This window comes from Lissotriton vulgaris, chromosome 11 (assembly GCF_964263255.1).
Source record: "Lissotriton vulgaris chromosome 11, aLisVul1.2, whole genome shotgun sequence".
Lineage (NCBI taxonomy): Eukaryota > Metazoa > Chordata > Amphibia > Caudata > Salamandridae > Lissotriton > Lissotriton vulgaris.
This window is the reverse complement of record NC_141699.1, coordinates 289,218,075-289,234,684: the sequence shown is the minus strand read 5'-3', so window position 1 is coordinate 289,234,684 and position 16,610 is coordinate 289,218,075.

The following is a 16,610-nucleotide window of genomic DNA, read 5'->3' as shown; positions in this document are numbered from 1 at the left end:
TGCTGTTTTATGGGGCATGGGGTACCATCTATCTTGCTCCCCTTACAACTCTGTATCCACTCCCCGCTAAGCGCTTAGAGACCCCTGGGTGATAAGGCGCTCTACAAATCCAAAATACAAAATACAAATACAAAGACCTACTTGCATTTGACTGGCCTTCATTCAACTACCGAGGGGGCCCGTGAAGTGGTTGGAGAAGCTAAATCAGATGGTTTCTTTCTCTCACATATTCATACTCCAAGGTTCTGTGCTTCAATTCCTGACACTTCTGCCTTTCTTCCTATTTGCCTATCTTCCCTATTACCACACTACTTCTAGAGCCCACTCTATCTATTCCATTGGTTCACACTCATTCTCATTTTCTGTTCTCTGGACTCCTCCCAATTATACCTACCCAGGTAATGTCTTTTATATTCTCCATTGTCTCCTACCTGGACTACTTTTGTACACAGCTCTTTTGACAATACATCAGCCACAAAATATTATCCGGCATACAAGCAAGCGACAAAAACATGGTAAGCAAAGTTAGATTGTACCTAAAGTTTTGGAGAAGCTTCTCCTTTACCTCTGGTGTCTGGGGTTATCATGTGGAGTTTGGGTCAAGCGCTCCCCTGCCTTCTTTCTGTTTAGGTGATTACAAACGTCACATGCACCATCTGTTCAAAATAAAACACAACACACCAGGATGCCCAAAGTTTAACTTGCATTTGATGAAAAATAGCAAGAAGCAGAGCTAATTAATTAAAAGACAATTGCCATTTCAATTGCTCAAAGCTGTCACTATAAAGGTGTCTGTTGGAGCCTAATGCTAAAATAGACACATGTTGAGACAGTTTATGTAAGATTTATCTGAGTACGTGTCCATGGAATCTATTCATGCGTCAAAAACCAATCCACAAACAAGTGAACTGCATTCTTCTTCTGTCCCTCAAACCGGGGAGTTTTGGGCTGACAAATCCACCGCCAGCCCAAAAAAGTGCCTCGCAACCACTAATAGTATCTAACTGTAGGAGAAGGGTGAAATGGCCAGATTTCCAAGACTCCCCAACCAAACTTGCTGAATTATATGAGCTCATTATTCCATTTATTGTCGAAATGGGGAATCTTGGTTCCAGGGGAAGGGCCACTGATATACATAACAATTGGTTGCCATTTTAAAGGACGCCCTTTATCCTGTGAGAAGGGTAAATTTGCCCCGGATGGAGATGCATCCATGGTACAATGCAGCCTGCCGAAAGTCTAAAAAAGCCTTGTTGTCAGCAGTAAAAATAAAGGACACTGGAGCTATTAGGGTCCAACGCTCTCTATACAAAAAGGCAATCTATGACGCTAAGAAGGAATGGGAGGTCATGTTGTGGGAGGAGTTAGGAACTGCATTAAGGTGTAGGGATTCCAAACAATGTTGGTTCATTGTTACCACTGGCCTCAATGGGCTTACCCCTGTGCTTGCCCCTAATATTACTCCTGCAGTTTGGGAAAAGCACTTTGGTGCATTATACGGAATTCCTGAGACTGACATCTTAACTCATGAAACCCCTGGACCCCAACAAGCCCAAAGTGTCCCCGGGGTTGCAGATTGTGATAAAATGATCGTAGTTCCCATCTGTTTACCACAGGTTGAATCTATCACACTAAGAGAGGTCGAAGTAGCAATAGGTAAATTGCTCCCCAATAAAGCCCCAGGACTGGATAAAATGCCAGGGGATTTGTTTCGTACACAACCCAAAATTTGGGCACCTTACCTGGCCATTTTATTCAATGAGATCTTGCGGTTAGCCGATCTGCCCCCTACTTGGCTGGGAGCTGAGATTGTGCCAATTTTTAAAAAGGGCTGCCCACTCACCCCCTCAAATTACAGACCCATTAGCTTAATAGACACATCACAAAAGCTAATGGAGAGGATCGTTCTTGGCAGGATCCTTGGGTGGATTGATGAGAACGAGATTTTAACACACTCCAGGCAGGCTTTAGGTCTGGCACCTCTACCCTAGATCAAATATTTTGCTTGCAGGTCCTGTACTGGAAAATAGCAAGTATAGAGGGTGGCAGCCTCTACCTTGTGTTTGTGGACCTGCGGGCAGCATTTGACCTAGTCCCTCGAGCGAAATTGTGGAAGGTGTTGGCAGACTTGGGACTCCCGCCCTATCTATTGGCCATTCTATCCATGCTCCACACAAATAATTATGCGCAGGTCAGGTGTGGAAGGTACGGTGATCTCACGGATCAATTTTCTGTCCAGAAAGGTGTGCGCCAAGGGTGCGTCTTGGCGCCCACACTACTCAGTCTCTATATTAATGGACCTGTGGATTATCTGAATGGTGTGGTGGATAATGATGCCCCAAAATTGGCCACAGGGAGAGTGCCCACTCTGATGTTCGCAAACGACACTCTCCTGTTGTCTAGAACATCAACGGGCATTCAAAAAACACTCGATGGATTTGTAGCGTTTTGCGCGCTGCGGGGATTGGAAATCAACTTGGAAAAAACAAAGTTCATGATTCTCAATCCCCCGAAGCGGACACGCCCAAACCCGGTCTTAAACGGTATTTCCCTCGAGAGGGTCAAGACTTTTTTATATTTGGGTGTTACCCTGACAGAGAGCCTTGAGTGGAACACGCAGATTGCCAAGTCGGCACTCAAATTATCGCAGATAGCAGGGGGTATAAGTAAAGTATTTAGGGGGTCAGTCTTTAAGCCGGTGTCTCCGGCTTTGGAAATATATTGTCATCAGGCCAGAACTGCTGCAATTTATGGTGCCGAACTTTGGGGGCATAAACAGATATTGAACCTCAAAAGGGTGGAACAAAGCTTTATGCGGAATCTAGTTGGACTACCGGCAAGAACTCCATTGATCCCACTTAGACTAGACCTTGGGATGGAGCCTATAGAGGAGATTACAAGCGCAAGGCCAATTATGTATTGGAAGAGGTTCTGGTCAGTCCCAGAACTGGCAGATTACAGAGCAGAATTATCTGAGGTATGGACTTCCCTTAAATGTAAAGAGAACCCATGGCTGCAGCACATAAGGGCTGTTAGTACCCGGATAGGCCTTCCGGAACTTTGGGAAGCACCCGAGACCTATTGCCCTGGGATATCAAGAAGGGAACTCCATACTCAGATTCGGAGGCAGAATTTTCTAACACTACAGAGCTCTGCAACCATGGGCAGGCTAACGGCAGAGTTCCTCTTAGTTAAATTGGAATCTAAAATTGAGGAATTCCTGGATGTTTTTGAACCTCCGCTTGCTAGAAAGTTGTATCTCCAGCTAAGGTATGGCACTTTACCCATTAGGTCATTTACATGTAAATGGTTAAAATCTAACAATGAAGCTTGCCCTGCATGTGATTCTAAAATCGAAAATGTACCACATGTACTGTTTTTTTGTCCTGCCTATTCTACGATTAGAAACTGTTGGCTGACTCCAATTTGCAAGTACCTCATATTTCTGAACTTCAATCAGGCTTGCAGGATACTAACCTATGATACCCATCCCCCTATTGTGTTTGCCATATACTGTTATTTATTTAGAATGTGGCGTAGAAGACAAACTTTTTTAACCTAACTACAGAAAATATGACACCGTCTATTTTCCAGCTCTTGATAACTCATTTTTTAATTTTCTTCTTAACATTTGATGATTGTTTATTGTTTTAATATTTTATGCTTGTGTGTATTTTATGTGCACTTTTATGGTCTTTGACCGAAATAAAGTTATCAATTGAATTGCATTCTTGTTTGGTAAACAAAATCTTCCAAAAGTAGTCCTCGCTCAGAAAAGAAATTGCCTAGAAAAAACTTACGGAGTCCATCGCATTTCAGAAACCAAATGGTACTATAATCAGAGAAAAGATTTCAAGATGCCAACCATATTGGAAAGCATAGTCACAAATCAGAGGTGAGTTTAAATACCCAAGGTGCCACTCGCCATGCCAGTTCTCTTGAAAAGACATTCCCGAATTTCATACGCTTGATGTCACTTCCATTCTTCTACTTGTGTGCTAATCATTTCAATAGAGTCTGTCTACAGCACTGGATAAGTTAGGAGCTTTCAGCCATCACAATCCTTTATTCACCATCTGCCCCTATTCATTCTTATCACCATCCTATTTGAAACCATATTATTGTCTTACACAGTTATGCCAGTAGCTCAGGTTTACTAGGAAGTATCTTATGAAAATATTTTACTAATTGGGCTGCTTGAACCAACTCAGCTGGCTCACAAGAACGCACCCAAGTTCATATCATCTCCAAACAATTAAATATAGCATTTCTTTCTTGACATTTACGGAATCTAAGATTGTATTGATTTAGTAATTATTTTCTCAGAAGATATCACAACTTGAGAAGAAGGGTTGGGTAGACAAGTACCCACTTTGACTGGTTTTACCAAATATACTTGGCATACCAACTGAAACGTCTAAGTAAGTGACAATGCCATGCCAAGTTGACTGTAAAAGGATTGATGATTTTAGTAATGGAAAATGGTCCTAAAACAGGGCTGTAATTTGCGTCTTGCATGTAAATTAAGAATTGTCTATCTAACCAAACTGCATCACCTCTTTGATCTGTTGAAGTAGGATGTCGCTGCAAAGTTCTTGCATCTGCTTTTACGATTCTCCTTCACTATTTGCTGTATTGCTTGAATTTCTTTAAACTGTTACTGCCACTCTTGGACCTGATTTCTGGAAGTAACTGAGGTTAACAAATTTAATGAATAAAGAAAGGAGTAACTTTAGTAGATCAGTGTACTGATTTATTATGACTGAATTCTTCTAATCTGAAATGTTTTATCAGAGATTCTTGCTTTAGTATGAAACATCTTATATGTGTTTCAAAATCTTGATTTACACCAGAGAGGTCATCAGTCTCTGGATGGTATGCAGACGATAATCATAGTTCCAATCTCAATTCTTAACAGAAATCCTTCCAAAACCTTGAAACAAATTGTGATTCTCAATCTAAAATAATTACATGTGGTAATCCATGCAGTGTCAAAATATTTTGTAAATAAAGATTACTCATTTCTACAACCGTTGTTATTCCTTTTTGAGCAATAAAATGAGATATTTTTGAGAATGAATCTACTACCAAAATGATAATGCTAGGGTTTGCGAGACACTTTAAGAGGCTGGATTAACCTACAGGACTTTGATGGTCTCCTTTGGCTCTATTGTAGGTTTCACAGGTTGAAATATATTGTTGTACACTCATGTTCATATTTCCCCAACAAAAGTGTCTTTTAAATAACTCTAAAGGGTTTGGCTATTTCTTGATGACCAGTTAATCAAGGGCCAGATGTATGAAGCTCAAATGGGTTCGCAAACGCCGAAATTCGCCGAATTTGGTCGTTTGCAAACTCATTTGAGCAAAATGGTGTGTATGTAGCAAATTTCAGTGCAAAATAAGGAATCGCAAATTTGCAATTCCTTATTTTGCGATTGCATTTAAGGAATATCAAAATTTGTGATTTCTTAAATGCAATGTATGAAGCCAAAAAAATGTGCTAATTGTCCGTAAGGAATCGCAAATTACCACCAACTTCAAGTTGGTGGTAATTTGCGAATTTCTTGAAAAATGCCCATTCTTGCATTTTTCAAAGTGCCATGTGACCTACATACATGCCCTTAGGGCATGTATGTGCACCACATGTGCACCCATGCTTATTTCAGGGGTGCAACAGGGTGTCCTTTGGACACCCCTGCACCCTTGAAATTATTCTCAATTTGCGATTAGCAAATTGCGAATCGCAAATTGAGAATAATTTCACATTCATTCCTATGGGCCTCCTGGCCCATAGAAATGAATTGGAAATTATTACTTAACTGCGATTAGCAATTTGCTAATCTCAATTAAGGAATTTTAAGAAATCGCTAAAAAATAGCGAATTTCTACATACATACCATTTTGCAATTCTCAAATAGCGATTCCTTAAAAATCGCTATTTGAGAATCGCAAAAGTGTATCTTGATACATCTGGCCCCAAGATTCATAAGAATCTCAAATTGCCTCTTCTCGTAGCTCACATCATCTTCATACCACAGTAATCCTTCTTAACTGGATCTCTCCTCTTCTTCTGAGGCCCAGTTCTCAATTTCTTTGACAGACAAATGCTGACTTGATAGCCAATAAATCCTTTTATGTAACAGTATAATTACATTCTGCATTACTTAATGTTCTAGAGAAGGGTGCTTCTGGATGCATTTGCACATTCACAGAATGGTGTTGGGACAGAACAGCTCCAACTGCATATTCAGAGGCATAACTGTCTACAAAAAATGGTTACTGCTTTTCTGAGTGGCATAATACATATGCTGTCATGGATCAGTTTTTCAAAAAAGAATTAATAACACATTTTCTTCAAATGTGGTTCTGTCAATGCAAGCAGATTTGACAACAGTATAACAACAAATTATGCCCTGTCCCTTCCCAATCGGAGGCCCTCTACAAACATTGCCATACTGCATATTTGACATCAGTCACTTCTTCTGTGCCCTAAACAGCCCCTGATGCCATCCACCTGGAATGTGAGGCCCGATAACTTTGAATCTCCTCATCCATTGATGTACATGGTGAGTTGATAGGGTCAAGAACAAGGCATCAGTACTAGCCCCAAGCCTCCCATATTTGTAGTGCTTTTGTGGACATCCTCTGGCCTCATATATCGGCTCTTTCATGATCATACACCAGTCTAAGCCTTTACCCCACCACTCAGCAGAGGGGCCCTCCCTTTCTCTCCAGCAGCAGACTATATCTCTCTTTGAAGATGTCAGGCCCAGCTGGAGCAAAGCCAGCTGATACCAGTAGTGATGTGGAGAATAGTTTGTTTAGGTTCGGGCAGCACCGGCCATCTTGGCACCTAGCCCAGGTTGGTGAGTACTGACCTCCAAAAGGGGGAAAGGTAAGTATAGTGGACTGAAATTAGGGGGTTCCTCCAGCCTCATTATGTAAGGTGTAATTGCAAGTCTCAGCCCAAGGCAGTGGAAGAACTGACTGCAGTTTGGTTGACCTTCCCCCGAAGCTCCTGGTAGGCGTACTATGGTTAGTAGTTGTGCTAGCACTGTTTATGGGAGTACTGGAAAGGGAAATGGGTGGAGCAAGCTTCAGTGGCCACCTGAGAAGGGCTCTGGCACTTACATATTTACAAATTAGGCACTGCTGGTAGGGTTTCAGTTTCTCCCTCGCATCACATCTCCCAGGGTTGAGATTCTAATAACGTCCTATTTCTGAAAGTCCACCACAGCCAAAACTTGTGCCAGCACCCTACTCTTCCATAGAGATGTGTCTTTGTTCAAGCACCCATCCCAACCCTTGGCCTCTGAAGTCTCCTTCCAAAGCTACAGCACAAGTCTAGTCGCCAGTGGTAGCAAGGGGTCTACCTGGTCCCTGTATAGCAGATGCACCACTGAAACCTCTGCAATGCCCATTTCTCTGTGGTAAACACTGGGCCGTTTTGCTTGTCATAGATCCATTTATTTATAATGAGCAAATGGGAAGATCTATAGTATGACCACACGTCAGAGACCGCCATCCCTCCATCGTAGGTGGATTAGAATTTTTTTTAGGATTATCCTTGGACAACCTTGAACCCAAAAGAAGCTCTAAAGGAGAGATGTGAGCTTCTCCAAGAATATGCATGCAGGTCTAAAGGAAAAGCATGGAATTGATACAAAAGGTGTGCTAACACCACCATCTTAAGGCTGCTAACCTATCTAACAAGACAGAAGCAGTAATGACCAACATTTAGACTCAATTACATGTTGTCAAAGTGGAGTTGCATGTTCTTCACCAAGGGTTTTTCAATTCTTGGTACTCTGGAGACCAACAGAAACAAACTCCTTCATGTAATAAACAAGTAACAGGAGTGATGACCGAAGAACATTTTTGAATAAATCTCCAGTCAAAGTTACAGCATCCTAGAAAACTTTGTACATAATGCACAGATGTAGGAGAAGGAGGCAAGTCAAGAACTGCTTGAATCTTTTTTTGATCCATGATTATGCAATGAAGAGATCAAATAAACCAAGAAACTCCTGTGTAGTTAAATGAAAATTAAATTGATCAATTTTGGCATATAGCTTGTTTTCTTGTAATATCTTCTTTGTTTTTGAATAAAACAAGATATCATTTAACTTTAATGATATCATTTATCAAAATAATGGAAACGCAGCTACTGTACTGCAGAGTCCAAATGCATGACTTGATCTTCATACAATACAAATTTAGTACGGAAGGCAGCCTTCCATTCATCACATCACATTTTAGCAAAAAGTTATGCTCTCCTCTCAAATCTATTTTGATGGAGATGGCTGATTCCTTAATTTCTTCTAATATAACTGAAATCAGTCAAGGGATGTCTGTTCTTGTTTACAGTTTGATAATCTGTACATACACAGAGATCACCTTCCTTTTTTGGAACAGCAGCTACCCATTAAAACAACATCATAAAAAAGCAGCATTGGAGAAAAACATATTGCTGCTATTCCTTTTTATTAAATGTTAAGTCACCAAGTTTTATATTATTGCATGTTTTATATTATTGCTAGTTCTCTCAAGAGATTACACAGCTTAGGCTTAGCAATTGGATTGCTGGTTTCTCAATTCACTCATTATTCACATTACGTTTTTATCTCAATGTTGTTTGTGCTTACCAACTTAACCTCTTCCCAAGTTTTATTGTTTTTGTGCTCTTCAAAAACAATACATGTTAAAAAAAATAAGATACAACACATTTACTATGATCTGATACCAAGCTCAATCATCCCTTATCCAGGAGTGAAACATTTAATTCCTCCCAAAAACTTCAAACACATTGTTCAAACTTGTGTCCTCTCATGATTAGAAATTTGGAATGCACTTCTAATTGGGATTCCTAAACTCCATTTCATTGCCCTAAAAGCAGCCTTCCACTCTGATGCCAGAACTGTATCAGACTCAAGAAAATATGGCTATATTTCACCCAACCTGAGTTCACTAGGTTGTTTATTGATTAAAGCTCATGGAATCCTGAAACTGACTTGTGTTATTCACAAAGTCCCTCACAACAAGACTCCAACCCATCTGGCCAAAAACTGACCATCTCTGGAGGTCAGCCCCTTCTTCTGCATTCCAAAATCCTCCTACCTGAAATACTCCTTTACCAAAAAGAAAGGGACCATCAAACAATCCTTCTCAGGAAGTACCCTCAGGCTGTAGAAGAACACCCCCCCCCCTCAATCAGAGCCAATCCCTCTTTCAGGGTCTTCCAACCGGAGATGAAAACTCTGCTCTTCCAAAAATTCTTCTTTAGTGACCCCTGCGAGAAAAGGCAATTCTTTTAGGAACACCCCTACTTTTTGTTCTCACTTTATGCAAGATTTAGTGCTGGTTTACCGACTCTGAACACTGGACCCTGACATCCAGCACCCAGTGTAAGTGCTCGGACCCCTAAAATATAGGTGCAATTGACTAATACCTGATTGACATGCTTAAGTTATCTATAAGTACCTAGTATATGTTGCTCTGTGTACCCAGAGCCTGTAAGTTAAATGCCACTTGTCAATTGCAACACTGATTGTGCCACCATTACAGTGAAAGAGTGAAAACATGACTCTAGGCCTGCCACTGCAACCTAGCATGCCAGTTTTCAAATTGCAAATTTGACCTGGTAAAATAAACCATTTCCAGGGCTAAATATTCTTTTATAATAACTTATGTCAGCCCTAAGGTAGGTCCCCAGTGTCCATAGTGCATGGTGCATGTTATTTAAAGGTTTCACATGTGCTCTTTAGTTTCACATTTCGTGGCAGTAAAAAATCTTCAAAAGCGTTTTACTGTGGCAAGGCTGGCTCCCCAATAGAAAAGCAATGGGTTACACTATAATACTTTAAAATGTGTATACAATCAGTTTGAAATACCTGGACCCATGTTTCAAAGACTCAAAATAATAGGAATTTATAATGCAATCTGATGGTAAAGTTGGATTTTAAACTATTACTTTGAAAATGCTACTTTTGAAAAGTTAGCATTTTCCTGCCTAAAGACTCTAGTAACCCTTTCTGCGACAATCCATAATGCTCACAAGCAGCTTGATTGGAGGTGGGAGTTGCTCCCTGACAAGGTAAAAAGGGACTTGACTGAAAGAAGTTATGGCCTCCTTCTGACAGGATGGCCTGTGAGGATGTGGTCACCAACTGTGCAAGCTTCAAAGGAGTAGGACCTGTTGCAGGCAGATACAACCCACACCTAGGAATGTCCGTGTCATTGTATAGGTAGCTAGAGTGGCCCCAAAGCGAGTGAGGGAGAAAACCTGTCCTAGAACTGGTTTTGCAGGGAAGGTTCCTTATTTACCTAGACACACCTCATGGTTGGGCCGATGGATCTCACCCAGGGAATGTTCTGACATCTTGTATTTGAGCCGAGAGATGTATTGTGGGATTGTTTAGTACCATTCCCCCAAGAGTGGGTAAGGTTGCCCCTGGAAGCTTTTCCCTAATTGGTTAGGGAGTTGCCCCCACCACAAGTTAGTGTCTGGCATAAAAAGTGCCCCCTTTCCTCAAAACACTGCTGAACCAGTGCAATGCCTGCTATTTCTTCTGTGGAGAAAACTCTTAAGGTCTGGATCTGCTCCCACTTGAACCCAGGCCAGAACAGTGCTCTCCAAGGGCTAATTGGTTACTCTCCTGTTAAGCTCCAGGAACTCAAAAGTTGCAAGAAGTCAGCAACAATGAAATGCCCATCTGACCTTTTTCAACTGGATTTGCCCTGCCCCTGCTAGTGTTTTCTGGGAGATTAAGGGCCTGACTTAGATCATGGCAGGACTACCATTTTCACTCTGCAGCAGAGTTTCCAAGCACTCCGTCTGTTTGTGATTGTAGGTGGAGGTTTGGTATGAACTAGGCTGTCTCTCAAGCTACAGCCCAGGGTTTGTCAAGAGACAATTGTCCTTTGTTCTAAATGTTACAATTACGCAGAATTTATTTTTTCATCGTGTTGGAGGGGATGCTGAAAGTGTTAACACAAACCAATCTTGTCTGTGGTTGTTTGGTAGATGGATGATCCAGCAGTGCCTCTCGGTTGTTGCTTTTGGCCGACTTCTTGACCAGGGCAGTTGGGTAATGCCTGTCCAGTAGATTGCGCTTCAGTCTTGAGGCATGTTCTTTATACTTGTCTATGTTGGAACAGTTCTGCCTCAGCCTGAGAAACTGCCCAAAGGGCAGATTTTCACACAGGGATTTCAGGTGATGACTCTCATATTGAAGCAGTGCATTCTGGGTCATGGGCTTTTGGTAGAGTTCTGTCTCTAAAGTACCTCTAAATAGATAGATAGATAGATAGATAGATAGATAGATAGATAGATAGATAGATAGAAAGATAGATAGATCAGTCAAAAAAGGCTATTTTAACCTTGCTGTATTCACACGTGAACCAGAGATGGTCGTTCCAGGTATTGAGCTAGTTGTGGAAGGCATTGATCATAGTCACATCACCTCACCAAATCACGAGGATATCGTAGATGTACTTCTTCCACAGTGTCTGAGGTATGGATTGTTGTTTGTAAGGACGACACCCTCCTTGAAGATATGCATAAAGAGGTTCGCTAGACTCGGAGCGAATGGCTGCCCATAGAAGTACCTGAAGGTAGAGCTGTGTCTCGAATTGAAAGACCTTCTCTTTCATGGCCATCCTGGCGCACCTCAATATGAAGGAAACCAGTGTGATGGTATCAGGTGGCTGCATCGTCAGGAGATGTTCTATTGTTGTTAGGGTATTGTCCTGTGGAATGCAGGTATACAGTGATTTCACATCAAAGGACACAAGATAGTGTGTGTCCGGATTGAATTTGATTACTTTAAGAAGGCGGAGAACATCTGTCGTGTCCAGCAGGTATGTGGCATCCTGCTGACCAAAGGTTGAAGAAAAAAGTCAATCAATTGTAACAGGCTGAAGTGTAGAGCCGATGCCTGAAATAATCGGTCTCCCTGGAGGTTGTCTCTGTGGCTTGTGTATTTTGGTAGAACGTAGAAGTAGAGGATCACCGGTTCTTCAGTGCAGAGGAAGTCAGCTTCTTTGAGTGTGATCCATCAGTTGTCTCTTGCTTCTTGTGTCATGGCGAAGATAGTATCAGTGATCCTCTTAGTTGGGTCCTTGACTAGTCGGTGATAGGATGTGGTCACGTTCAATTGCCGTAGACATTCAGACCTATATGAGTCTTTGTCCATGAGCACCATTGCTCCACCTTCATCAGCCGGCTTGAGGGTGATACTATTGTCCGTAGTTAGAGTTTGCAAGGCCTGTTGTTCATATTTCGGAATATTGTGGTACGTACTAGATGGTGTGGATAGTCCAAGGTTAAGATCTTTCAGGACAGCCTTCTCAAAGGTGGCCACCTCCACTGGGACTGAGCCGATGGGTGGATTGAATGTCGATTTTAATCGTAGATTAGTATTTGTAATCTCTAGTTCAGTATTTTTGGGGAATCCTGTCTGCAAAACAGAAATAAAGCCTCACCTTCCGAAAGAACTGGTGAACATCTTGTTGGAGTTGGAAAGAATCACCACTGTTAGTGTGAACAAAACCCAGTCCACGGTTAAGCACAGCAGTCTCATCAAGAGTCAAAATCTGTTGGCTCAGATTAACTATGAGGCTGAATCCCTGCCCGATCCTGGTTGTGGTACCGTCTTGGTCATGCTCCTGGTTTTCCGTGGGGATACCGGGGAGCTCCAATGTACTTGCTGTTGGGACAGTCTCCTTCCTCTTGATCAGCCTCGTCCTTGCCCTAAAAAAGGCTGATTGTAACCTTGTTGAGGTTGTGGTTGAAATCCCATCATTGGGCCTTGTTGACCTGGGCCGAATACCGGGAAGGGGGGTAACCCCATGGTTCAGTCGCCACCACTGATTAGTTTGGGGTTCACCCCGTGCCCCGCGCCACTTCTTTTTTTCTTGATTCTGCGCTCTCTGGCGTTTGTTAACTTGGTTTGTGACAGAATCGCTGGATTCCATTTCTCTATGAAAGGACGAATAGTTGGAGCCACAGCGTCTTCCAGCCCTGTGGTATTTGGGAGGTTTGTATGATGCATCCGTAAGGAGATACACCATCTCCATTGCGAACTTCACTAAATCTTTCTTAAACTTGCTGATTTTAGTAGTTAGTAAAGATTCTTTGTGTTTCTTTGTAGTCTTATAGGTCTCTTCTAGGTACTTTTTAAATATAGGGGCACCAACTATGGTTTTAATCTCCGATTCCAGCATCTGAATTTGAATCAAGATAGTATCTGCCTCCTTCTTAGCAGTGCTAATAATCAAAACCAGCCAATCCCTTGTGCGGCGCCATGCAATGAGGGACCAGTCTTTGAGGAAGGAGAGATTGTCTAAAAAAGTCTAGGGGCATTGGTGACTATAAGTCCCATAGGGTGACAATTGCCGTAAAGATATTCGGTCATGATGGAGCCGTGTGTAGTTGTCCTCATATACAGACGTTTAAGATTCAATAGTTTGTTCCATTCATCCGATGTTCTAATGGTCTTTGTCAAAGGTGTGTCTAGAATGCTTGGTGTGGTGAGAATATCCAACACCATTGCATCATCAAATGACAGTCCTGTGCGTTCAGCCATGATGTAAGGATATTGTAACCAAAACGAGTGTGGAATATGCAGGGAATATTGTCCACCAGGGCTTGAAGCCAAACAAAATAGAGGGAGAGAAGAACTTAAGTAGAAGAAGTAAAAGCCTGGAGCTGAGCCGCTGCACAACTATGAATTCACACTAAGGGGGCCAAAGGAGATTTAAGGACCTGTGTGGCCACCTCCCCTCTCATAATATTAAACACAAAAAAGGTCATGGGTCCAAACGAATAGTACAAATGCAACAAAGTGTAATGAACCTCATGCTTAAGGGGGATCCCTTTTAAGGACGGTTCCCCTCACACACCAGAGGTGTCATGCTTCATCTAAGGGGTGCCTTCCTAGCGTGTAAGACCAAGTCTTTACGTGGGCTACAACCCCCTTGCTATGAGGAAGGAGCTCAGGGAAGCTGTGTTTTCACCTATTTGTTGTTTTTAATCCTGTCACAAGGTAGCGGAATAAAGTTGCTACAGAGCTAACCTTGTAGCCTGTTTTAATCAAACTCACATAGGGTTTTAGTCCAACTCACCCCATCTATACTGAAAAACATCCCTGAGTTCCTCCCTCATAGCGAGGGGGTTGTAGCGTAAATACTAGATCTTACAGGCAAGGAGGCACCCATATGATGAAGCATGACACCTCTGGTGTATGAGGGGAACCGCCCTTAAAAGGGATCCCCCTTAAGCATGAGGTTGATTACACTTTGTCACATTTTGTACTGCTCGTTTGGACCCGTAGCCTTTTTTGTGTTTAACAATCTATAAAACATTCCCAAGTTGTATTGGGTCTGGTCTTTACAGAGCTCTGGGAGATGAAGCAGTTGCAGGGGAAACACAATGTATAGATGTGAATCTGAAATCCAATTTCAGCTCCCTGACTCGGGTGCTGCAGGACATTTACGCCCATTTATCCAGCACCATCTTCCCCTCTCTGTCGTTCAACATCTGGGCCAAATACATCTGCTTCAGCCACAGAAAGAGAGGCCCTGCCATAAGAGGCCAAACCAGCACAAACCTTAGTCCCTGCGACTGTGAATTCAGCAGCCCCCGCAGGAGCACAGGTTAATCTTGACCACTAGGAACCTCTACCACCAAGAGATGCAGAACCTAATTTTCTCAAGTGTGTGACTACCATTCACTCTATGAACTATTTTCTGGACAAATTTACGTCTCTGATGGCAGTTGTAATTTGAACATTGGACTTCAAACAATTGTGGATTTCCAACAACGGTTTCATTCACCATGACTGACATACATTTTTGGTTTGGTTTTTGGTTTTTATCCTGTTTTAGTTTATTTGGTTGTGTTTAATAAAAGCAAAACTAATAAAGTCAAGGACTGATGTGTAGTTATTTTATGTATTTATTCATTTTATTCCTTCCATCATGCATTTTAAAATGTAAACAATCAAATGATTGTTTATTTATGAATAAATTGCAAGTCGTCAATGTTTCCACAGCTTTCTACCATGACAACAAAAAGCAAAACCAAAAAACATCAACTAGTATTTGCATAAATTTGAAATAGTTTGATCTATCAATTCTTTCTTAAATATAACACACCATACATAACACAAATACTCAGTTCCATTTTTACATTTCAAGTTCAACGCCTTGCCATCATGGAAAAAGGGGACAAAATCAAAACAACCAGATTCAATAGGCAAAATATTATTTAATTATGTCCTCCAGTGGAGCCAGATCCTCTTACTTACAAAAGGAATTGCACAACTATAACACTAATAGTAATAAATCCTGTCAGTATTCAATCTTGTGGCCACAGGATCATTCCAATACACTGTTGTAGCATCTGGGGGAATGTCCCAACCAACTTTAGGTAGTATGCTTCAAGAAGTTCTTTCTACAGTGATGAGTTACATCAACAGTTTCATACACAACATAAAATGAGCATTTTGCCAATATGAAGGGAGATTAGTGTGCTTTGGGCCGACTACCACATGTGGGTAGAGCAAGTCAAGTAGCACATATTGGCTTGGTGCCAACATTCCACAGAAAACAAGTCTAATACAATTGTAATAACTTCCTTTCAATCACTGTGCAAGTTGTCTTAGTACAAGATATGTACACCCGAAGTCTGTGTGTGACTTCCACAAGATCACCCCATGTTCCTTTGCACTTTGCAACAGCATCGAATAACTGCGATTGTCACAACTTGGAAATGTCCAAATGAAGATGACATGGTGATGGGTCCGAACACAGATAAAACAAAAAGGTTCATTAAATAACATTACAGAATTGACACCTTACAAATGAATATATTTGAAGACACATTTTCTAAGAACAATCAAAGATGAACAATGCAAATGAGCATAGTAGTCAATGTGTCAAAACATTGTTCAATAAACATCTTGCCTTGGATGTCACTTAACTTGGCCTTTCTAAAAAATGACCTGCACAGACTTTTAACATCATCACATTAAAAGTTGGTTTAACATTTCATTTAATAAAATGCAATTATTTACTAATGCCCACATGCATCAAACTCCCGTTTTGCGATTCCAAATTTGCGATTTTTACCGAATCACAAATAAGGAATCGCAAAACGGGATGCATTATTGAAAGTGCATAATATTTGCGATTTGATAAAAATCGCAATTTTTACCGAATCGCAAATATTATGCGAATTCCAATTTGCGATTTCGCAATTCCCATTGATTCCTATGGGCCAAAAGGCCCATAGGAATCAATGGTAATTGCGAATTCGCAAATTGGAATTCGCAAAATGTTGATGCATTCCATGGGTGCAGGGGGGGGTCCAAAGGACCCTCCCGTGCACCCCTGAAATGTATTTTAACATGGATGTTTCACACACACATGTCCTGAGGACATGTGTGTCTGTAACATGACAGTGTTTAAAATGCTAATTTGAGCATTTTAAACATTTTTCGCAAATTACCACGAGGTTCAACCTCGTGGTAATTTGCACTTGCAATCTTTAAATTCACAATTTTTTTAAGAATGATGCATTGAATTTAAGGAATCGCAAAAATGCG